The following is a 24,365-nucleotide window of genomic DNA, read 5'->3' on the forward strand; positions in this document are numbered from 1 at the left end:
AGCTCTTTTCTGACTGCTAAAATTAGGCATGAATGTTTGATTGTCACTAAACTTTCAGCTATGTCCTTCGCTATTTTCTTTATCCTTGAATAATAACCATGCTTCACGCAATGACAATGTATGGTGCCATCCACGCTAAGGCAAATGTAAACAGGCTCTACGTGAAGAGTGTAAAAGTGTATGTGGGTTGATTAGCGTACGGGAGTACATCACCAGTGAAAGAAAAAACATGGCAGAATATTGGGCAAACAGCAAACATGAGCTGCTGCAGTAGGCTGCTAATGCAGAAGGCATTATCATAAATGGACGTGACAACGCTCGTGAATTCCGATCAAGAACATGCAACGAGAGAGAATAAACTCTATTCCGCGTGAAATTACCTGGTCATTTCCACCGTGAAACCAACAAATTAAAAGAACAGGAAGCATCACCAAGGTGCTTTAACAAGGGTGGCCTAAAAAAGAATATTGAAAGGATAATCATCGCTGCCCAGGACATGGCATTGAATACCAGCAGAGTGTAAAAAAGGACTTATACCACATAAATGCAACGGACCTCTGAAGAATATGTATGAAGAGAGTTGAAAGCATGACTCACATTGTTAGTAATTGTGAAAGTCTTGCGCAGAAAGAGTACAAGCGTATCACGACAAGGTAGCCCCAAACCTCCACTGGTTGCAATGCCGTAAGTATGGAGATATGAGGTTACAGGTGCTTGTTACCAACATAGAGCAGAAAAGGTAATGGGCGAAAATGGGAAGGCAAAAACCTCTGGGACCTTGACATCTCGACAGACAAGAGATTAGAGCCCCGAAGGAATGATATAATAACCTTTAGCAGAGACAAACAAGAGTGCCTAATAATTGACGTGGCAGCGGCAGGAGATCAAAATATCATCATGAAAGAAATATAAGCGATTGATAAATATTGGAGACCTGAGAATTGAGATCGTTAAAATATGAGAGCTACGAGTGTCAAATATAAAGTTTATCCCTATTGTTATCGTTGCATTGGGTTCAATACCACCTAACCTGAAAAAGAGGAACAACTGAAAACATTAAAATTACCATACAGTCTAGATATATTGCAAAAATCGGCATTACTTGGAACTGCATGCATATTGCGTAAAGTACTGTGTGTCTGAGGTACTTGTGATTTGACACACAGTACAAACATTAGTAGACACAGTATCTTCGATAAACAAATTCACGACAGTGTATAATGTGCGACATCTATAATAATAATGAAATAATAATAATAATATAATATAATAATAATAATAATAATAATAATAATAATAATAATAATGACAATAATAATAATAATAATATAATAATAATAATAATATAATAATAATAATAATATAATAATAATAATAATAATAATAATAATAAAGCCCTGATGCAGTACCAGCAGTGGCTCTCATGGCTTCTGATCATAACTGATTGGAAGTGTTATCATGTACATTGTTTTGTCTTGGTAAAAGATGGGCTACAGCAAATATTCTGTTCAATACCACAGATTTGCTTGTCAGTTGTTTGACCTTAACCAGTTGAGCATGTCCCTTAGTGGCTGACGATATGTGCATCTCTGATCACGAGCAGAAGTAGTGGGGGAGCATCATAGCCATGTGTTGAGAGGGATTCTTGGGGTTTGAATAGTTCACCTCTGGAAACATGGGTGGTTCTTTCAACATCCTTAAACAACCCTTATTCAGGGACCGTTTGAGCGGGATAGGCTACTCAACCTGAAGAAAATTCTAACTGGGCCCCACTGCAAGGTCATGTGCTGTTATCTTGATATGAGATCACATGTCGCGCACATATGGTGTGATGCATGTGCCTGGTGTACCTTTATCAGACGGGTAGTCATGATGGGTATATGGGCTTCGTATATTTTACCCCAGTGTCACTTTGATGGCATGAACTGCTCTCTCACTCAATAATAATAATAATAATAATATAATAATAATAATAATAATAATATAATAGATAATAATAATAATAATAATAATAAAATAATAATAATAATACGGCTGTAAAGATCAACTAATGATCAATAAAGCCATAACTGAAGACAGCCACAAAAAGAAGAAAGGCCTCAGTATGACATGGATCGACTACAGATCCATGCCATCCATGCCATGTGTGGAGGATGCGTTTTATAGCATCCTCCACACATGGATCCGTGAAACACTAGCCATGAACAAAGTAGCACCAACAATTATAAAATACATAGGACACTATGAATAAATGGCAAACAGTGCTACAGCTCCAAACAAAAGAGGGACTCATGAAAACCAAAGCCATCCCCATTAGAAGAGGAATATTCCAGGGAGACACACTCTCTTCACTCCTTTTCTGCTTGGCATTGTCACCTCTATCTGATATGCTAAATAGAACTGGATGCGGATATAAATGTTACGGCAAAATGATCAGCCACCTTTTATATATGGATGACCTAAAACTATACGCTGCGAATGACAAACAGCTGGAAATACTACTAAAGGCAGTTCATAGATTTACCAAAGAAATTGTTATGAAATTTGGATTTAAAAAATGCGCCAAAGTAACCATGAAAAGAGGAAAACTATTTAAGAGTAACAACATCACACTAGATAAAACCAATGGAATAAAAGATTTAGACGAAAGCCAAACTTAAAAATACTTAGGATTCCGTGAACTAGATAAGACACAACACACACAAATGAAAGAGAACATAAAAAAAGAATATTATAGAGGAGTTAGATCAATACTAAAAACAGAGCTCAAAGTTAAAAACAAGATGATAGGTATTAACACTATAGTCGTCCCAGTTATAAGTTACAGCTACAATATCCTTAAGTGGACACTAAATGAACTGACCAAAATAGATAGGAAAACAAGAAAAATAACGACAGGATCTAGGATGCATCACCCCAAATCTGACATAGAAAGACTATATATACAACGTATAGAAGGTGGTATAGGCCTTATACAGCTGGAAAACTACTATAAAATAACCACCATAGGACTGCAAAAATATATACTTCAGAAGAAAGGAAAACTGATACAAATAGCGGCAAAACACGAGCAAAGAAAAAAAAACTGTTCTCAGTATTTAAGGAAGCTGACAAATACAAACAAGAAATCATACCACCTAACAAATATGAAGAAGAAGAAGAGGAAGAAGAAGAAGAAGAAGAAGAAGAAGAAGAAGAAGAAGAAGAAGAAGAAGAAGAAGATGAAGAAGAAGAAGAAACAACAAAAGCTATAAAACAAATGAAATCCAAACTTAATCTAGAACAGCAACAATCCATGATAAAACGATGGCAAGAAAAGCCCCTTCATGGCAAATACTGGACTAAACTAAATGCAACGGTTGCGACGCTGAGGACTCAAAGCAGAGGCAGCACAAGACCAAAGCCTCCCCACCAGAAATTACCAAAGACATGTAATGAAAAGAAATATAACTAGTAACTGCAGAATATGTGGAGATGGACAAGAAACAATAAATCATATTATCTCTGGCTTCCCAGTCCTGGCTAAGAAGGAATATATTCACAGACACGACAGAGGTGGGATCTATATACACTGGAAGCCATGCCAACATTATGGAATAACAACAGAAAAAAGATGCTATATTCACACACCAGCAAAGGTCACAGAAAACAAGAAAGCAACAATACTCTGGGATATGCCGATACACACAGATAGAGAAATTAAGGCCAACAGACCAGATATAGTTGTCAGAGATCATGAAGAAAAACATGCTTTCTAATTGACGTATCAATACCAGCAGATGACAACGTGTCTCTAAAAGAAATGGAAAAACTTTCAAAATACAAAGACCTGGAAATAGAGGTAGCCAGAGTGTTGAATCTAAAAACAGAAACAATTTCTATCATGAAACCAAATGAAATCCAAACTTAATCTAGAACAGCAACAAACCATGATAAAACGATGGCAAGAAAAGCAAATACTGGACTAAACTAAATGCAAAAGAAATACTCAAAGTCATGATAAAAAATATTCAGACAAATACATAACACAAACACCAGGACTTACAAACACATATAACATACAGAAAATTGCTATACTAGGCACGGCACACATCCTACGCTGAAGACTTTCCATACAATAACCATCAGAGCATCACAACAAATCACGTCACATACCCAAGGCACACAGAGCTGCGCTCGGTAGTGAAGTGTAAGCACGCTATAAAAATAAAACTAGAGAATAATGATGATAATAATAATAATAATAATAATAATAATAATAATAATAATAATAATACCAACAATAATAATAATAATAATAAAAATAATAATAATGATAATGATAATATTGTTAATATTAATAATAATAATAATAATAATGATAATGATAAATTGTTAATATTAATAATAATAATAATAATCATAATCATAATAATAATAATAATAATGTTGTTGACGACGATGATTATAATAATGATAATATTAATATATTAACAGCACTTACTTTGTGAAACTGTGTAAGTATGAGATCATGTAGAATTACACTGCATTTGAAAGAAGCTTAAATTATCTCTCAATGCTGAAGATCTAAGAATTTGATGTGGGATTTTCTATGGTGACGCAGAGTCTCCATTCCTCTTTTGTGTAGCCTTAATACATCTCACGAAATTGCTCGATGATGTACGGTATGACTACAATGTTTCATAAAAAATATTAACTACCCCTTTTATATGGATGGTTTAAAACTCTTTGCAAAAAATGAGCAACATTTACACGGCTTACTAGTAATTGCTAAACAGTTCAGTGATGACATCAGGGTGAAACTTGGCCTTGATAAATGTGCAAAATCTACAACTATCAGAGGAAAAATGATAGAAATAGCCAGCTTTAACCTTGAGCAGCAGAATGTCATAAAGGATTTAGAACAAGCTGAGACCTAGAAACACCTAGGGCTATTTGAAGGATATGGATTCATACATTCAATGATGAGGGAAAGGATCAGAGAAGAATGTTATCGCGCGGTAAAGGCAATATTCAAGACAGAACTCATTTCAAGATATAGGATCGAAGCGATCAATAATTTAGCCATATCGACCGTGACATACACTTTCAATATCATTAACTTGACAGAAAAATACGACGGCTATTGACAATGTATAGAATATACCAACAAGATATATATATATATATATATATATATATATATATATATACATATTATTTTTATCTAGTTTCAGCTCACAATCTGTGGCCATCCTGGGGCACCACCATATATATATAATATATATATATATATATATAGTATATATATATATATATATATATATACATATACAACAACGTGAGAACGTAGTACATGCAGAGTATTAGTAGACAGCTCAGGGAAGGAAAGAAAGGTAGTTTTAAGTTTCAAGCAATGTTCTTCTTCAATAACAGGGGACAGAGGGAAGTCCAAGAGAAAAGGAAAACGGACGAATAAAATCGCCAGCGATCCACATGTAGTTATATATTGAAATGGTCAGAAGGGAATGGAGGAGAAAAAATTATTTCTAAGAGAGGAGAGTGTAAGAGAGGGAGATATCTGTGTGTGTGTGTAATAACATGTGTGTGTATGGTGTGTGTATGGTGTTTTTGTAGTGTTGGCTGTTTATATGTTATGTGTGAGTGACCTTGTGTCTGTTAACGCTGTAGGAGGAATTCAGCAGTATGTTAACAGGAGTGGTGCACTTTTGTGCAGTTGTGCCTCTTCACATGTGCATAGAGGAATGGTCAGTAGAAAGGTGTTTGACTGGCAGTTTGAAGTATGTGTACCTGTGCGTATGTACGCGTGTGTGTGTGCGCTGTGCATATGTATATATGTGTATATGTCTCTTTCTCTATACCTACATATTTCCATACATATATACATAGGTACATTTATGCATATGTAAATCTATATGTATATATAGGGAGAATTCACGAAGAAAGCAAAAGACGAAAACTGGTGATGTAGAAAACAAACATGTATTAGTATAACGCTCAGGAATTGAAAAAGTATTTTACGTTTCGAGCCTACGCGATTCTACAGAAAGGAACAAGTAAAGAAACAAGTAAAGAAACAAGTAAAGAAACAAGGAGAGAAAAATGTGTGTAGTGGCTACCGATTTATCGTTGTAACTCATATATATCTATATATATAATAAATATTAGGGAATAAATCCAAATTTACAGGGAAAAAAATCAGATTTAGGATTAAATCCAATTTTATAGTAAAATATTATATAATATTAATTAGAGACAAAACCACTATTTTGCAAAACAAACAAGGAAAGACTTAATCAATACATAAAATTTTAATAAAAAGTAAAAAAAGTAAAAAATAAAAAGTAAAAAATAAAAAACAAAAAGTAAAAATAAAAAGTAAAAAAAAGTAAAAAATAAAAAAAGTAAAAAATAAAAAATAAAAAGTAAAAAAAAAGTAAAAAAAAAAGTAAAAAATAAAAAATAAAAAATACTTTTTATTAAAATTTTATGTATTGATTAAGTCTTTCCTTGTTTGTTTTGCAAAATAGTGGTTTTGTCTGTAATTAATATTATATATATCCTGCCCTATTTAACATTGTCCCGAGGGAGATCAAAGAGGAAAAGGATCCCATCAACTTCAAACAGAGTCTGGATAGATTCCTTCAAAGAATACCAGATAAGCCACCCATAATTGGATACAACTCACCCATCAAGAACTCACTATTTGAACAAAACTGGATACAACTCATCCAACAAGAACTCACTACTTGAACAAAACTTGACTTAAACAGGATTCGAATAATCCTATCAGGTGGTGCTGTTAAGTTAGACATGGCCTAGACCAATCTCTGGTCGAAACATATCTAAGTTTTATCTAAGTTTATATATATATATATATCTTCTTCTTCTTCCGACCAGACAATCAGATGGTGTTACACATCGCTGGTCACAATGCGTTCGCATTGTTTTAGCCTTCGAATGACAGGCCAACAGAAGAAAGAGTGGGAGAAAGAGTGGTGAAAGAGTACAGCAGGGATCACCACCCCCTGCCGGAGCCTCGTGGAGCTTTTAGGTGTTTTCGCTCAATAAACACTCACAACGCCCGGTCTGGGATTCGAAACCGCGATCCTGCGACCGCGAGTCCGCTGCCCTAACCACTAGGCCATTGCACCTCCACACCCACACACACACACACATACATACATATATATATATATATATATATATATATATATATATATATATATATAGATATATATATATATATATATATATATATATATATGTATGTATATATATATATATATATTATATATATATATATATATATATATATATATATATATATATATATATATATGTTTATGTATGTATATATATATATATTTTTTTTCCATACATAAACATATATAAGCGTAAATGCACTTTTATATTCCGTTTATATTAGATTGTAGATTTATATAGAAATTTATATTCACTGGATCATCTGTCGATTACGGCTTTGTAAATGTAGCTTGTATTTGGTTTTTAATTTGTTGAAACCATTTCCCTTAAACCTAGCTTTATCATTTCCTGCTGACTTTTTCATGAATTTTTATAAGAGCTAGTGCACTGTATTTTTTCACATGCTTGTATTGTCATCCAGTTTTATGGATCTTCATCTGTCAGTTACTTGCAAGCGTGTTGCTATCTCAGATGCCACAAATTTTAGTTATTTAAATTTTTTTCTTACTTCATCTCGAATTACTTATGACGCTGCATTAGGAATTCATGCTTTCTTTATTAAGTTTTGTATTCCTGCCTCTTGCGTTTTGTAGATAGAAAAAGAAAAAAAAAAACGTTCCCTGATGTGGGGACGATATTACTTTTTATAATGTGACATTGCTTCATTTTTGTAATCGTGCATTCTCCTTTCTCCATACGCTCTTTTCCCGTTATGTTCTCGGTATCTGATTATTTGTATTTCATGCTTTCACTTACCCTTTAATTTTTTCAGTTTTTTTCTTCGCATCTCTCTACCATTCTGTGTGGGTTTCTCCCTCTCTTTCTCTCCTTCTCTCTCTGCCTCACCAACTCACACACCCAATCGCTATCTAATGACCATCGTAATTCACATATACATTTTCAAGTATAGAAATTTAGAACAGGAAATTTTTTTTTTTAATCCTGGAGATTTTACGATTATATTTCTTTATTGTTCATTCCATATAACAATTGAAACATTGAAACACATACACAATCTATATATATATGCGTAGTCCATCAAAAGTGACAGCATATTAAAATACCTATAAAGGTTAAAATTATAAAAGTGTTTATAATGTTTATAATTGTTTATATATATATATATTATATATATATATATATATATATATATAGATAGATAGATAGATAGATAGATAGATAGATAGATAGATAGATAGATAGATAGATAGATAGATAGATAGATAGATAGATAATTATAGATATATATACGTTATGTCAGGTATTTTGTTATGTCATGATTTGTATTAATACATAGACTATAAATGATGTCCAATCGATGTTCTTGTTAATCTCTGGTTTTCTCCATTTTCTAAATATTTGTAATGGTTCCATACAAATTCTTGTTCATACTGTTATTATACGCGCTCTACGTGCATGGTGTGCCTGCACACCAATGCCCGGGGATAGTACAGGTAACGGATCCCGAGAGTATATACAAATATTTCATCCTTTAGTAGGTTACTATAACAGCTGTGTTTACACCATATATATATATATATATATATATATATTATATATATATACACACATATACACGCACACACGCACACACACACGAACACACACACACAGATATATATATATATATATATATATATATATATATATAGGTATAAAAATTATATATAACGAAACAAGAACGTGAAATACACAAAGGGATGAACACAGAAAACAGACGGGTCATTCGAAGCCTGTAATCTTCAGTCAGAAACCGGATCATCATAGCAAATTTCGTCTGATTAATTCTGATATTTGCTCCGACGTGGCCAGCCCCAAGAAAAACTAAGCTGTGAGCATTAGATTTCTTGGAAAAAGGAACGAATGTAAACGCAACAAGGACAGAAAAACTTAACTTATATATAATTAAATACAAAATGGGACAACAACGCAAAACATCTGGACGACCAGGTGATACACAAGAGACAACAAAATATCCAGATAGATGACACAAAAAAGACTAGGACGGGTCATTCTCAGTCAAGAACCGGATCTCTCTCGCAATTTCGGTGAATAATCTTCAGATTGCTACAATCTGGCCAGTTCCAAGGAAAAACTAAGCTAAGGGCATTAGATTCCTTGGAAAAAAGCATCGAATGTATACAAAAGACGCCTGTTGTTATGTCCTGTTATTATTATTATTATTTTTATTGTATTTTTGTATTTATATTCATGTAGCATCGTCCGTTTTTCCGTCCTTGAGATCTACAATACCAGGATTTTGTTTTATGCAGACATGACGTTCCTTAGGCATTAAATTATATTGAAACATGTTGTTTTCTATTTTCCTATATATAGACAAATTTCAGCAATCTTAATGCATTGGTTATCAAATTTGTGCCTCATTTGTTAACTGTCAATGGAGTATTATGAAATTATTCAGAAACACACAAAGCTACAAGGAACTGGATATCACTGATATGGCAAAATGCCAAATTTGTTAACGTGCGGTTGGCATCCAAACAGAGAGAACAAGAAGTGTCTCGGAAGAGAAATAATTCAAATATATATAGGCATAGCGAAGCAAGGTGTAGAGTTCCAGAACAACAGATATCGGATCACATTTTCAAAGGCAACATATTGGTGGGAAAAAATCTGAAGTTACTCTAAAATTGTCGAAAAGTCTCCTGTACGTTTTCCCAAATTAAAACTATGAAGAGATGTTGGTAAAATCATTGGAACAATAATCTCCAGCCATGTTCTTATCAGAATCATCGTGACTCATGAGCTGTCATAACTTGTATGGTAGCATTAGATTCATAAGTAAATATAATCTGCAAGCAATATATTTACAATCATAAATACTCATTGAAGACAACAGCATACCCGATCCATTATAAGATTAAATACAGGCGCGCGTAGACACAACACACACAAACAAACATATGTATATACGTATACATATATATATATTATTTGTTTCAGCCATGCTGGAGCACCGCCTTTAGTCGAGCAAGTCGACCCTAGGATTTGTTCTTTGTAAGCCTAGTATATATTATATTCGTCTCTCTTGCCGAACTGCAAATTGACGGATCGCCGCCTTTTTAGTTGTCTACATCGACCCCAGGATTTATTTTTTATAAGCTTAGTACTTATACTATCGGTCTCTTTAGCCAAACCACTATGTTACGGGGACGTAAACACACCAGCATCGGTTGTCAAGCGATATTGAGTGGGTGCGTGGACAAACACAGGCATACAAACATATACATGAACACGCATATATATGTATATATATATATACATATATATACGGCAGGCTTCTTTCAGGTTCCGTCTACCAATCCCCTCACAAGGCTTTGGTCGGCCCCAGGGTATAATAGAAGATAATGCGCAAGGTAGCACACAGTGGGACTGAACCCGGAACCATGTCGTTGGTAAGCAAGCTACTTACCGCACAGCCACTCTGTGTGCGCGTGTGTGTATATACGTGTTTCTGAGTGTACGTGTGTGTGTGTGTGTGTGTGTGTGTGTATACAAGGAGCACTACGTCGGTTCCAGCTGATACAATGAAATGAACAGCCTGCTTGTGAGATTAAGTTCTTTACCAAGAGTTCATAACGAAACAAGGGAATGCCCCTTGTATTTGAATATTATGCAATTATTCTATTAAAAGACTTTTCATGTAATGTTTCCAAAACTTAATTGTTTTCCATACTTTGAGTTGAAAAAAGTCTCAATGAGAGAAACCGGTATTAAAATACTTTTCTATGATAAAATTATTTTAGCATTTTTGTACCTTGACCGATTTTCCTTATATATATCAACTCGTGTGTTACGTTTCCATCTTCTAAACACACACACACACACGCACAGACTCACACGCGTGTATATGAATCTTTGTATATATATATATATATATATATATATATATGGAAAACGTAAAGGTACGAGATGCTAAGATGATTTTACAAGACACATTTCGGCACCGGTTTCACGCATATAGTCTTTTTCAACTGTAAGTATGGAAAACAATTGAATTTTGGAATAATTATACGAAAATCATTTTAAAAGAATATGTTTATACTATTTAAATACAATGGGCATTTTCCTTTTTTCTGACTGTCTCTGCCTCTCTTGTTCACTGATGTGGCTTCGAGGTCATTGTGAATATTTGGCAGGGAAGAAGAAAAAGAAGTAGAAGAAGAAGAAGAAGAAGAAGAAGAACAACAACAACAACAACAACAAAAAGAAGGAAAAGAAGAAGAGGAAGAGGAAGAAGGGGAAGAGGAAAAGGAGGTGAAGGAGGAGAAGAAGAATGAGAGGTGCCATGATAGTAGAAATGTGTTAGATCGTCAAGTGCCCTGAAAATAACTTGTTGTGGATGGTAGTAGTGATTGAATACTTGAGACATCCCTTTTGAATGCATTGTTTAAAAAATGTGCGTAAGTGTTATCCTAAACTGCAATAGTGGTAAAGTTTGGAAGTAGGTGGCGGAGAGGATGAAGACGAAGAAGAAGGAGAAACAGAAAGTAGAATAAGAAAGGAATGTAGGTGGTATGATCGCAGTAGAATTTTAATTGGTTAAGTGACCTACAAGTGATTTGTTATGGATTATATATATATGATTGTGTGTGTGTATGGACCTATACTCTTTTACTCTTTTAATAGTTTAAGTCATATGAGTGTGGCCTTGCTGGATCACTGCCGTTTTAGTCGTGTACATCGACCCCAGGATTTATTTTTTATAAGCCTAGTACTTATTCTATCGGTCTCTTTATTCGAACCGCTATGTTACACCAGCATCGGTTGTCAAGCGATCTTGGTGGGACGAACACAGACACACAAACGTATATGCACACACATATACATATACATATACACAGCGGGCTTCTTTCAGTTTTCGTCTACCAAATCCACTCACGAGGCTTTGGTGGGTCCATAGCTATATTAGAAGACATTTGTCCAAGGTGACACGCAGTGGGACTGAACCTAGAACCATGTGGTTTCTAAGCAAGCTACTTACCACACAGCCACTGCTGCGCCTATACGTATATATGTATGCATATATGCAATTAATATCAGAATGATTTATGAGGACTATGGCATCAGAATTCTTTGTTAGTTATGCAATGTCATTTCAGATGAATACTAAAAAGCACAGCGATGTCCTTATTTGGATGATTACTGATCTAGACTGTCTAATCCTAATTTCAAATATGATGATTCAAATTTCGGGATTCAAATTGCAGGAGACCTAATGTTACTGTTGATATTTTATAATAATTGAAGCATTATAGTTGCCTATCTATCATTTGGATTCCAGGTACATGAATCCTGCAGCATCAGAATACTAAGTTTCAGTTTGGGCCATACATTTAATTCTATTCTCTTACTAACACCATGATTATGTTGAGAAATTATATAAATATCTCCAAGTAGCATTAAGTCTAAATCATATTTATCGTTTCTGAAACGAATGTACATTAAGAGAAACAGCAGGGGAATGCAAATCTAGCATCGAGAAAATTGTATCAAGTAGCTATAATGGTGATATGATAGAAAAACAGCAGAAAATATGTCGGTCATTATGAGATTTGTAAATTAACTTTAACGCTAATTGTAATCATATTAAGTGATATTAAAAATAATCTCACAAATAGCTCCAATAATATACACAATATACACATACTCTCACACACACACATATATATATATATATATACATATAAATAAGTACATTAAGTATATATATTTGTGATTATATATATATATATACACATTAAGATATCTATAGATATATATTTATGATTTTAGATATATATATATATATATATATATATATAATATATTATTATATATATATATATATATATATATATATATATATATATAAGTTGAGTGTAGAAATTCGGGGTGAGTACTTGATATTTAAGAACCTGTGTATACCGTTTGGTGGTGTAGGTGGTGGAGTAAATGATCAAAATAAAAATAAAAATAAAAACATGAGGCGAAGGATTCAGCGGTACATATGTTTCGGGCCTTTATTAGACAGATTCATAACAAATCATAATGTATGTCTGTGGCCTTCTTCAGCGCGCACAACAGCTTCCACAAGGACAGGTGTTACTTCCGAAATTCTTGGTTGGGGATGCAAATCTTCTCGTTCCCGTACGACATAATGCGGCAGCAGCATCGAATTGAATCGAATGAATTCGATGCTGCTGCACATTATGTCGTACGGGAACGAGAAGATTTGCATCCCCAACCAAGAATTTCGGAGTAACACATGTCTTGTGGAGCTGTGTGCGCGGCTGAAGAAGGCCACAGACATACTTATGATTGTTATGAATCTGTCTAATAAAGGCCCGAAACATATGTACCGCTGAATCCTTCGCCTCATGTTTTATTTTTATTTTTATTTTGATCAATATATATATATATATATATATATATATATATTATATATAAGGGCTTAGTAAAATAAATTACTTTGCCACATACTGAACTCATTAGAATAGAAGCTAAAGAAATTTCTTCAGCTATTTCTAATACTTAAAGAAGATCTCTCTCAGATAGTGTTTGCCTAAACAACTCACAAAAGTATGGGGGAAAAAACATTAAAAAATCAAGTGCAAAGGTTATTTGAGAACGTACGTTTCTAGATTAGTCAATTCGACATTTCTTTCTTCAGCTCAGAATTCCTTGAATCGGATTTGGGAACACTGAAAGTCGGGAGCATACCCTTTCGGCTTCTAATCACCTCTAGAATTCTGCTCGAACTAAAAGTGCTATCAAATTCGAATATGCAAGCGAAGAATTTCTGCTCTCCCCTTTCCACCAGCGTGGGTTAAAATTGACAAACACCATGTATTAACGGTGAAAACCAGCAGAATTTAGCAGAGAGAGATGAATTATAATTTCAACAATTGAGGGTAAAATTAATTAATTATTAATCAATTTCACCAAGTATTCAGTATGTAAAGGGACCATTATAGGCGAATTCAAAATATTACATATATATAAGGGCTTAGTAAAATAAATTACTTTGCCACATACTGAACTCATTAGAAATAGCAGCTAAAGAAATTTCTTCAGCTATTTCTAATACTTAAAGAAGATCTCTCTCAGATAGTGTTTGCCTAAAATAACTCACAAAAGTGTGGGGGAAAAAACATTAAAAAATCAAGTGCAAAGGTAATTTGAGAACGTACGTTTCTAGATTAGTCAATTCGACATTTCTTTCTTCAGCTCAGAATTCCTTGAATCGGATTTGGGAACACTGAAAGTCGGGAGCATACCTTTCGGCTTCTAATCACTCTAGAATTCTGCTCGAACTAAAAGTGCTATCAAATTCGAATATGCAAGCGAAGAATTTCTGCTCTCCCCTTTCCACCAGCGTGGATTAAAATTGACAAACACCATGTATTAACGGTGAAAACCGCAGAATTTAGCAGATATATATATATATATATATATTATGTATATATATTGATATAAATATGTAAGCATATAGATACACACTTGCATATACAATATATTTTTATATGCCCGTGCGTGTGACAGTGTGTGTATGTATGTGTATATTCTTATCGCACATTTCATAAACTGTATAAAATGTAAAAAGAAACTGTTTTGGCATAGATCTTTTCACCGCCAAAATTTATCAAAATAAAGTTATCACAAGAGATTCCTGATATTTTTTGCAGCGCATCTATTTTGGTATTTCCTAATAATTCTGTGAAAAAGCACAAAACAACATTTTGTGTATATTCGTACACATTATGTATCATTCCAATGAACACAGACAATGTAGTTAAAACTTCAAACATTTGTATGTCATAGGAAACATCGGGCGGCAATTCGTCTTCATAATAACGTATGAAAGAAATTATGAATGCTCCTAAAATCAATATGGGTATATATGTAACGTATAAATTTCATACTCAAAACTTTGAAGCATATGGACCAAGTTAGGGTCGGTAATATTTCATGTTTTATGTCCGCATATTATTTTATTGTTTTGGTATTTATGTTGTTTTACAATGTTATTTTTTATGAAATTATTTAATTTTGGCACAACTCGGACGTGAGCGATGCAACTTAACATATTTCATTTTCTAAGCTAAATAATTTAGTGGATTCTTCGATAAGAGAACTGCTATTTGTTGCAGTTGCACCAACGAGAAATTTCAATCCTTTCCTAAACCAATCGTTATTTTGTCCATATAAAATTAATCGCCCCCACACTCAAAAACAAAAACAAAAAAAATATTAATAATAAAAACTAAATATTTTACTCACTTCTCACTGAAGTTCGAATTTCGAAGCACTTCACAATAAATGTAAGAGGAACTTGAAAATAGAAAATGCTTATCCAGATAGATTTGTATTTATATTTCACGACATGAATTGAGCTGAAGTAGTATTGATGAAAATTAGGATTCCCCTAGTTTCTGACATTACTCATGTAAGGTTTGGCAATGTGTTCACGTCTGCAGTATGTTCTTATAGGAAGGTGTATAAATAAACACATTGTAGTTGCAATTCATTTAGAATTTCATTTAACATCAATTAATCATTCGACTATATTATCATAAATGAACACAATAGTGTCCCTCGTTTAGAGCTCAAAAATATATACGTAAAGATGTATGTATGTATGAGTATATATACGGAAAAAAATAAGATGGAAAAACACAGATTGGTTTTACAAGACTACAGAATACATTAAAATCATAATAGCAAAGTATCATGCAATATTGTAAAAGTTAAGATGTTCTTCTTCCAACAGAATATGTGGTTTCGCTATCGCCTTTTCACATTATGAGTTTTGTATGAATTTCTGCATTAGACGTTTGGTTTTCTTGGAGGGATGATTGGTAACCCAGGTAATTTTCAGGAGATGGGAGGTAACTCTGTAATTTTTATATTGGTCTAAATTTGATTATTATAGTTTTTTGGGGTAAATATTTAACTTTCAATATGGGTTTATATTTAATTCCGGCTTACATTTTTTTTATAAATGAAGCTTCTTTAGTTCTCGTGGTTCTATTGAGGTCCGAATTGATACAATAGGAAGAACGATGGGGAGATTAGGAATTGTGGTTGCAGTTGTTCTGCACACCTGTGATATATATGTATATGACTATAACCATATGTATATATATATATATATATATATATATATATATATATATATAGTTATAAATGTTAATATGTATATATATACATATCGTAGTTAAATGTATATATATATCATACATATATATACACAGGTGCACACACATACACACACACACATATATATATAATATTTATATATATATATATATATATATATATATACATATATATTTATATTTGTAATTTCATGTATGTGTATATATGTGCCTTCATATTTGTATATATGGTAGTGGTGAGACGCAGTTTACTTATGACCCATATTACGTTTGTACCACTGTATATGTGTGTTTCTGTCTTACGTTTTCAAACTATTCTCTATAGAGAAAAAAAAACACACGAAAACAAATTCTGAAATGTTATTTTTCTTTAAAAATTTTACATGCAGATCTGTTTTGGTAAATAGCAGCTTTCGCATGAACGATGAAAAAACTCAAGAAGAGTCAAGAAAATGTGAATGAAAAAAATATGTGCACCTTCAGCTCAATACAGGTCGTGAAATATAAATACACATTTATCTGAATAAGCATTTTCTCTTTTTCAAGTTCCTCCTACGTTTATTGCGAAATTCTTCGAAATTCGAATGATGTGAGTAAATTTAGATAATATACTGATAATATATATATATATATATATATATATATATATATATATATATATATATATATATATATATATATATATATAATTCCTAAATATTTATTTCTTTTGCCGCATGTATCACTGACGAAGGGATATATATATATATATATATATATATGTGAAATAGAAAGATGAATAATCTTGTAGCAGATTAATCAAACGATTTCTGTTCAATCTTCGTTCAGCTCCATTTCTTCAATTCACCAATAATATATATATATATATATATATATATATAATATATATATATATATTATATATATATATATATATATTATATATATACATTTTTGTTAGTAGTGAGTAAAATATTAAGAAGATTGCGTACACATAAATCATGTCGTGAAGTACACTAGAGAAGTAGGTGAAATGTTCATGAAAATTATTAACAACAAGCGCTTTAATTGAAGTGGTCGACTAATAGAATAAGCACGAGTGTCTGTCAGTGTCTGCAGCTGAAAGTTATATCTCTATAAAAGTAGGCATATATATGTATATGTGTGATTATAATTATATGATTATATATATATATATATATATATATATCTTCTTTTTTATCCTTTTACTTGTTTCAGTCATTTGTCTGCAGCCATTCTGGAGCACCACATTTAGTCGAACAAATCGAGCCTAGGACTTATTCTATCGGTTTGTTATACTGAATCGCTAGGACGTGTACACACCAACATATATTGTCAAGCGACGATGGGGAGACAAACATATATATATATATATATATATATATATATATATTTAATATTATCTTTTACTATAAAATTGGTTTCAATCCTAAATCTGATTTGTCCCTGTAAGTTTGGATTTATTCCCTAATATTTATTATTAATTATATATATATATATATATATATATAAACCACGGGCTTCTCTCTCTTTCCCTCTACCAAATCCACCCACAAGGCTTCCGTCGGCCCGAGGCTGTAGTAAAAGGTGAAATATTGGCTTACATGTGCATTTTTCGACAATTATTTCTAGCAACGCTGGTACTTCGTGTACCCTCAATTATAGTTGATAATTAATTACATATATATGTATGGGTGTATGTGGGTGTGTATGCGTATGTGTGTGTATGCTCGTGTGTGTGGGGGGAGAGAGAGAGAGATTTCAAAAATCTAACGAAAACAGCTATTTCCTCATCTGTCAAGGTCCATTAGATCCTTACAAATTTGATCTTTTAACATTGACATTGTACACTTTTGATAAGCCACTGATAATACAGTGAAAAATGGGTCATACGGCAGCGGGACAGACGTATATGCGGTAACATAAAGTAAAATGAAAATGCCCTGTACGCCTGGAACGCAGAATGAAAGTCAGAATGATGGAAGAAGTAAGCAGGAAACTGAGAGAAGCCCGTGGTATAGAGAGCACAGGGAAATATGACCGACCAAGTCAATGGTAAAGCAAAAAGGGATGATACATGTGAATGATATGGATCATATAATTGTGGGAGAAGGGCAGCGAGCTTGCAGAATCGTTAGCACGCCGGGCGGAATGCTTAGTGATATTTTGCCTGCCGTTACGTTCTGAGTTCAAATTCAGCCAAGGTAAACTTTGCCTTTCATCCTCTCGGGGTCGATTAAATAAGTACCTGTTACGCACTGGCGTCGATGTAATCAACTTAATCCCTTTCTTTGTCTTTATGTGTCCTCTCTATGTGTAGCTCCCTGTGGGCAATAATGAAATAAATATTTGTGGGAGAAGTGAGAAAATGTCTTGAAGAGCAGAGAGAAAGAAGCAACAGAAGAAAATGTAAAAGAGTGAATGAGAGAGAAAGAGATAGGGACGAAGGTAAATGGGAGACAAAAGAGAAACAGGTATAGACGCCACAGAATATGTACCAAGAATATTCTACAAATGTGTAAAAATACGTAAGTGTATAGCTTTACATAAATAATATGTATGTATGTGTCTGAGTGTGTATATAATTATAACCCAGACACGCATAGTTAAACTCTGTCATCTCTCTCTATCTCTCTCTCTGTCTTTCACGTACACAATCTATATAGTGAATTAAAGAAGTCTATATAAGTAAACCAGATAAAATCATTGAAAATATTTTATATATGTGTTAATGAATCTGAAAAATAATTACTTTCTTCCGATATTAAATTTTCGATTTGATATACGTAACATATGGCGCCATGAAAGTGCTGTTCTCCATTTCAAATCATTTCGCAATAAGCAGACACACGTTTGTCTTTTATTCATTTTATGAAGTCTGTAACGTTTCTGATTATTACGTTATATTTCTCAAAACAATGTTCAGATAAGATGTCATCTGGACAAAATGAGAGTTATACAAATACAAATTGCCTCATCCAAAGGGGAGATCTTTCTCTAACCATTAATATTCTAGCGCTCGCACGTATTTGCGTAGAATTTAGAACTCTCCGACACTTGAAAGACATTATCGACAAAATATTACGCAAAGTATGTGAAAGAGTGAACGACACTTAAAGACACTTGACTTTATTTCATTGAATTTTGTTATGTTTGCTTCTTGGATGGCGACTTTATTTTTTTCCCACTCCTTGTACTCATGACTTGGCTTTATTACAATACGGGCGTGCAATGATAACGTTTGATTGATAAATTACCTCTCAAATGTAGGTTTCGGTTCGATGTAATTTGGTAGCATTTTAGAAAATATTTAAAGTAAGTTAGCGTACAAAGTGCATCTCTCTGCATGCACGCAGTATAAAACCATTTGAGTTTGTTATATTTTAACACAGTAAGTTATACAGGCGTAAGAGTGTCTGTTTGGTAAGTAGCTTGCTTACGAACCACGTGGTTCCGGGTTCAGTTCCTTTGCGTGGCACCTTGGGCAAGTCTCTTCTAATATAGCCTCGGGCCGACCAAAGCCTTATGAGTGGATTTGGTAGACGGAAACTGAAAGAAGCGCGTCGTATGTATGTATGTATATATGTGTGTGTGTATACGTTTGTGTGTCTGTGTTTGTCTCCCCAACATCGCTTGACAACCGATGCTGGTGTGTTTACGTCCCCGTAACTTATCGGTTCGGCAAAATAGACCGATAGAATAAGTACTAGATTTACAAAGATTAAATTCTGGGGTCGATTTGCTCAACCAAAGGCGGTGCTCCAGCATAGCCACAGTCACATGACTGAAACAAAAAAAAAGAGTAAAGAGTAAAGAGTGAGTGGGAAAAAATATAGCCGACTGACTGAATCTTTAATACAATAATGCAGCTTAGTGAAAAAATATTCCGACCGTTGAATGCTCTTAAGTTTACACATCTGTGAAGAATATATTGACGCTTCACTTAAAGTTGGCAAGAATTTATATTGGTCGTTCTGCATTTGCATACGGATCATTAAAAACGATAGGGGTTCCATAAAATGTGTTATACGCATATGCAGTTCTTGTACGTATGTATACTTGTGTATGCCCCTTTATAAACATTCTGAAGGTAGCAGATTGCTCTCGAAATGTAGGCTAGGTAGCACTACAGACAGCTCAAATCAGTAATGAGACTGAGTAAAATTCCTAACATGCGAAATGAAAAAAATCTACTCAGCAATAAGTGAACAATATACCCTATTTTATAGCCCACGCCATTTTACCTTCACTATACGCTCACAGAATATACACTTCCGCAATCAAATTATAAATTATTACAAATTATATTTCATCATTCGCAAATGATAACCATTTCTCTTTTCAACACGTCATTAATGCTCTGTGCATTTACTAATTAACGATGATTAAAGACTAAAGCAATTCAAGTTATATAATTAACATTCGATGAAATACATGTGGCCTTCAGCATGATATACATGCGGAACGAACTGTAAATATGATCCTATTCCGCTTTTCTGATGCTTTTGAAACTCAGACCTGATAGGTTTCATAATATTTCTCATAAATCCTAGATACATGATTGTAAGTCATGTGTAATATGACTATATCTATTTATCTACTTACTTACATACCTACCAACCTACATACCTACCTAACTACCTTCCTACCAATCTATCTATATCTATATATTTGTGTGTGTGCTTATATGTGCTTGTGTGTATGTATATGTATGTTAATCCTAATATGCGTCTTTTTATATCTCTCTATATAAATATTATACATGCCTGTGTATATTGCAAGTTTGTTTATGCATGCAATCTTTTAAAGTTTTATCGTTTCACTCACCCGATTGTGGGCTATGTCTGGTCACCGACTTCAAGGATTTTAGTCAAACAAATAAACCTACTACACACACACACACACACACACACACACACACACACACACACAAACACACAGACGTGCAAAATCGAACACACATACACAAGTTTTGTATGTTGTTAGTCTGTGGATCGGCTGTGTTTGTATGCGTCAAAGAATATATTCTCATATTTTTTTCCCGTGAAATTAAATGTTCGAACATGTCTGCTAGTGGTTCCTAAAGCATTTAGCATAAATACATATATTTCATACAGCAGGACTACTTAGGTACTCGGCATTGAAAAGTCATAAGAATGACGACTCATCGATATCCGTTGCGCCGCGAAGAGACATTGATGTGTGTCGTCTCGCTTGCTTATCACTTCCTTTCAAGTGCTTTAATATAAGCTGCATTGAGAATATGTTCTCTTAGGCCTAAAAACGCAGCCAACCCACAAATTCACAGCAGAAACAGCTTGTGTATGATCGGTCTATTTTCGAGCTGTTTCCAATTTACATTGAATATATATATATATATATATATATATATATATATATACATATATTTGAACATAATAAATAACAATAGGGTAATAAGAAATTATTATTACCAGTAGCCTAGAACAAAAACGAATTAGACTATATATTATTCACATAGGAATACAATACGAGACTTCCAAATGGGAAAGTATTGTGCTAGAAAGAGCAGTAGAAGAGTCAAACCACCATGTATGTTTGAAATCTAAAGTCTGTCCCACTGATGAAACTGGCCTTCAGCGAATATTCTTTTGCTGGAAATAGTTAGAAACCATGGTCTGGGAAATAACGTTTTTAATTTTCATTCCTTTCGAGAATTTATCCTTATTTGTTGGTTTAAGTTTTCTACTGCTCTTTCTAGCACAAGGCGTTCCTATTTGAAAGCCTCTTATTGCATTTCTATGTATGTATATATATATATATATATATATATATATATATATATATATATATTATACACACATATTTATATATGCATATGCATGTGTATTCATAAATGTTTGTGTTTTTGTATGCTTATATGTATGGAATTAAATTCAACTGCACAACATACGTACGGTATTATCTACTTTTATCTACTCAATCTGTGACAGTATTGCAGTATGAGAAATGGAATTGATAGAAATGTTAAGCCTCTCCTTAATTTCGTCGAAGCAATACGTATATCTGATTGAGAAAAACTGAAGTGATATTAACGATAATTTACTATTACTCACTTGACAGGTAGCGAATGAAGCGAACTGCAAAATTAGGATGATAGTGCTACAGTTTTTCACATGCCAAAATGAACGAATGGTGGCGTATACTATATTCGGATTTTGAAGATAGCCTAAGGGATCAGACCTTTTCTTATAAATGATTTAAAGCCAAATTTTCATACACTTTTAATATGTTACTGAAATTAAATGCATGCAGCTATTGCAATTCAGCATGTTATAATTATAATTTGGAGAGTAAATTAGTTTAATTTAGACCTGAAGTTTAGTAATAATAACCGAAATATCTTCACACCATTTATGATGATTTAAAGATTGACAGGCTAATACAGACAAACGGAAATACTTCATATAGATGAATATAGAAAATTTAATGCAAGTCTTTACTCAATAGGAAATCATAAATCTTCTTGTAATTCTAAACAACAAATGGAGAAAATTGAATGAAGTTTCATCAGTTTGTAGATCGTAGTATTACTGAAAATATGCTTGCAAATTAGGTCATAAACATCACAGAAGGAAAGGCCAATACTTGCTCTGTGAATTGTCATCTGTTTCCTTTCATTTTGGCTTTGAATTATAACTTATCGCTTCTTAAGTAATTTACTGAAGAAGACGGGTCATCACTTGGGTTTGGAAAGTTCTTAAGATATAATGAAATTTTATATATTGACATTCAGTGCAAGTGTAATTGAAATATTGCAATAGTTCCATATCTGGTATTGAACCTTCGTGAGAAACACGCTTGTATATAAGTCATACGTTTACGAAATTAATTTCTGAAGTATGTATGTATATGTGCGTGTGTACCTGTATAAGGATTTTGTTTTCTGAGTGAATGAATCTAATTTTGGGGTTGAAAATGTGTGTGTATGTGTGTGATTTAGAAAGCTATACTAAATGTTTCAATTTCAGTTTCATACTCCTATAGCATAAATGTTGGTATTGCAAGTAGTTGCAGTCAATTCAAACAAACAATACAGTCGCTTTTATATAACCGGTTTACCTATGTGAGTCACATTCAATTGACGGTACAGACGCTTAGTCTGCCTGCCAAAGTAATCTCAGTCATACAAAAGTTACTAATTTCATCCAATCAAGGCATTAAATATTGATTTAAAATTTGGAAGTGCTCTTTGAAATATTGTTAATAGTGCTGTCACAATATTCAGCACAGCAAAATTCATTATATTTTACCAAATATTCTGCATTAATAAAATGTTCCTCTCAAATTGAGTTGCTTTTGCAGACTGAAGGCTGCAGTTAAATTGAATTATCTTCCGTATGTTAGGTTCTTCACTTCCAAATTCACTGGACCCAAGGTAGAAGACAGGATGAAAAGATAATATCTATATTAAAAAATCACTATATTTTAATAATAAGCTCAAACGGCGATTCACCTTGCAACTAAGTTAGTGATATCAATTTTGCAGTTGCTATGTTTGTTCGTAGACACCACAATAAGTGCACTAAAATGGTAAGGGAAACGTGAAGAAAGAATTGAAATCGATATTCCAACTGCATATCATGAACCTCAGCAACAGATAGTGTGGACAATGATCGGTACATTCTCGGATAATGAACGGATACATTTGACAGTGTCGAATGTAAGGCACTGAATATTACCGGATTTTGAATTTTATGACCTATTTGTTACCTAAAGACTACAAAAATCTGAAAAGAGCACCCTTACTATTATATCTATCTCAACACTCCACATATCTGTTAATCTGCAAACACATCCGAAAGGATGCATGCAATCTAGAAACAAATTGGAAGCTCTAATTTTAATATAAAGAAAGATAGGAGTGGCTGTGTGGTAAGTAGCTTGCTTACCAACAACACGGTTCCGGCTTCAGGTTCACGGCGTGTCATCTTAGGCAAGTGTCTTTTACTATAGCCT

The sequence above is a fragment of the Octopus sinensis genome, linkage group LG19 (genome assembly GCF_006345805.1).
Source record: "Octopus sinensis linkage group LG19, ASM634580v1, whole genome shotgun sequence".
In the NCBI taxonomy this organism is placed as follows: domain Eukaryota; kingdom Metazoa; phylum Mollusca; class Cephalopoda; order Octopoda; family Octopodidae; genus Octopus; species Octopus sinensis.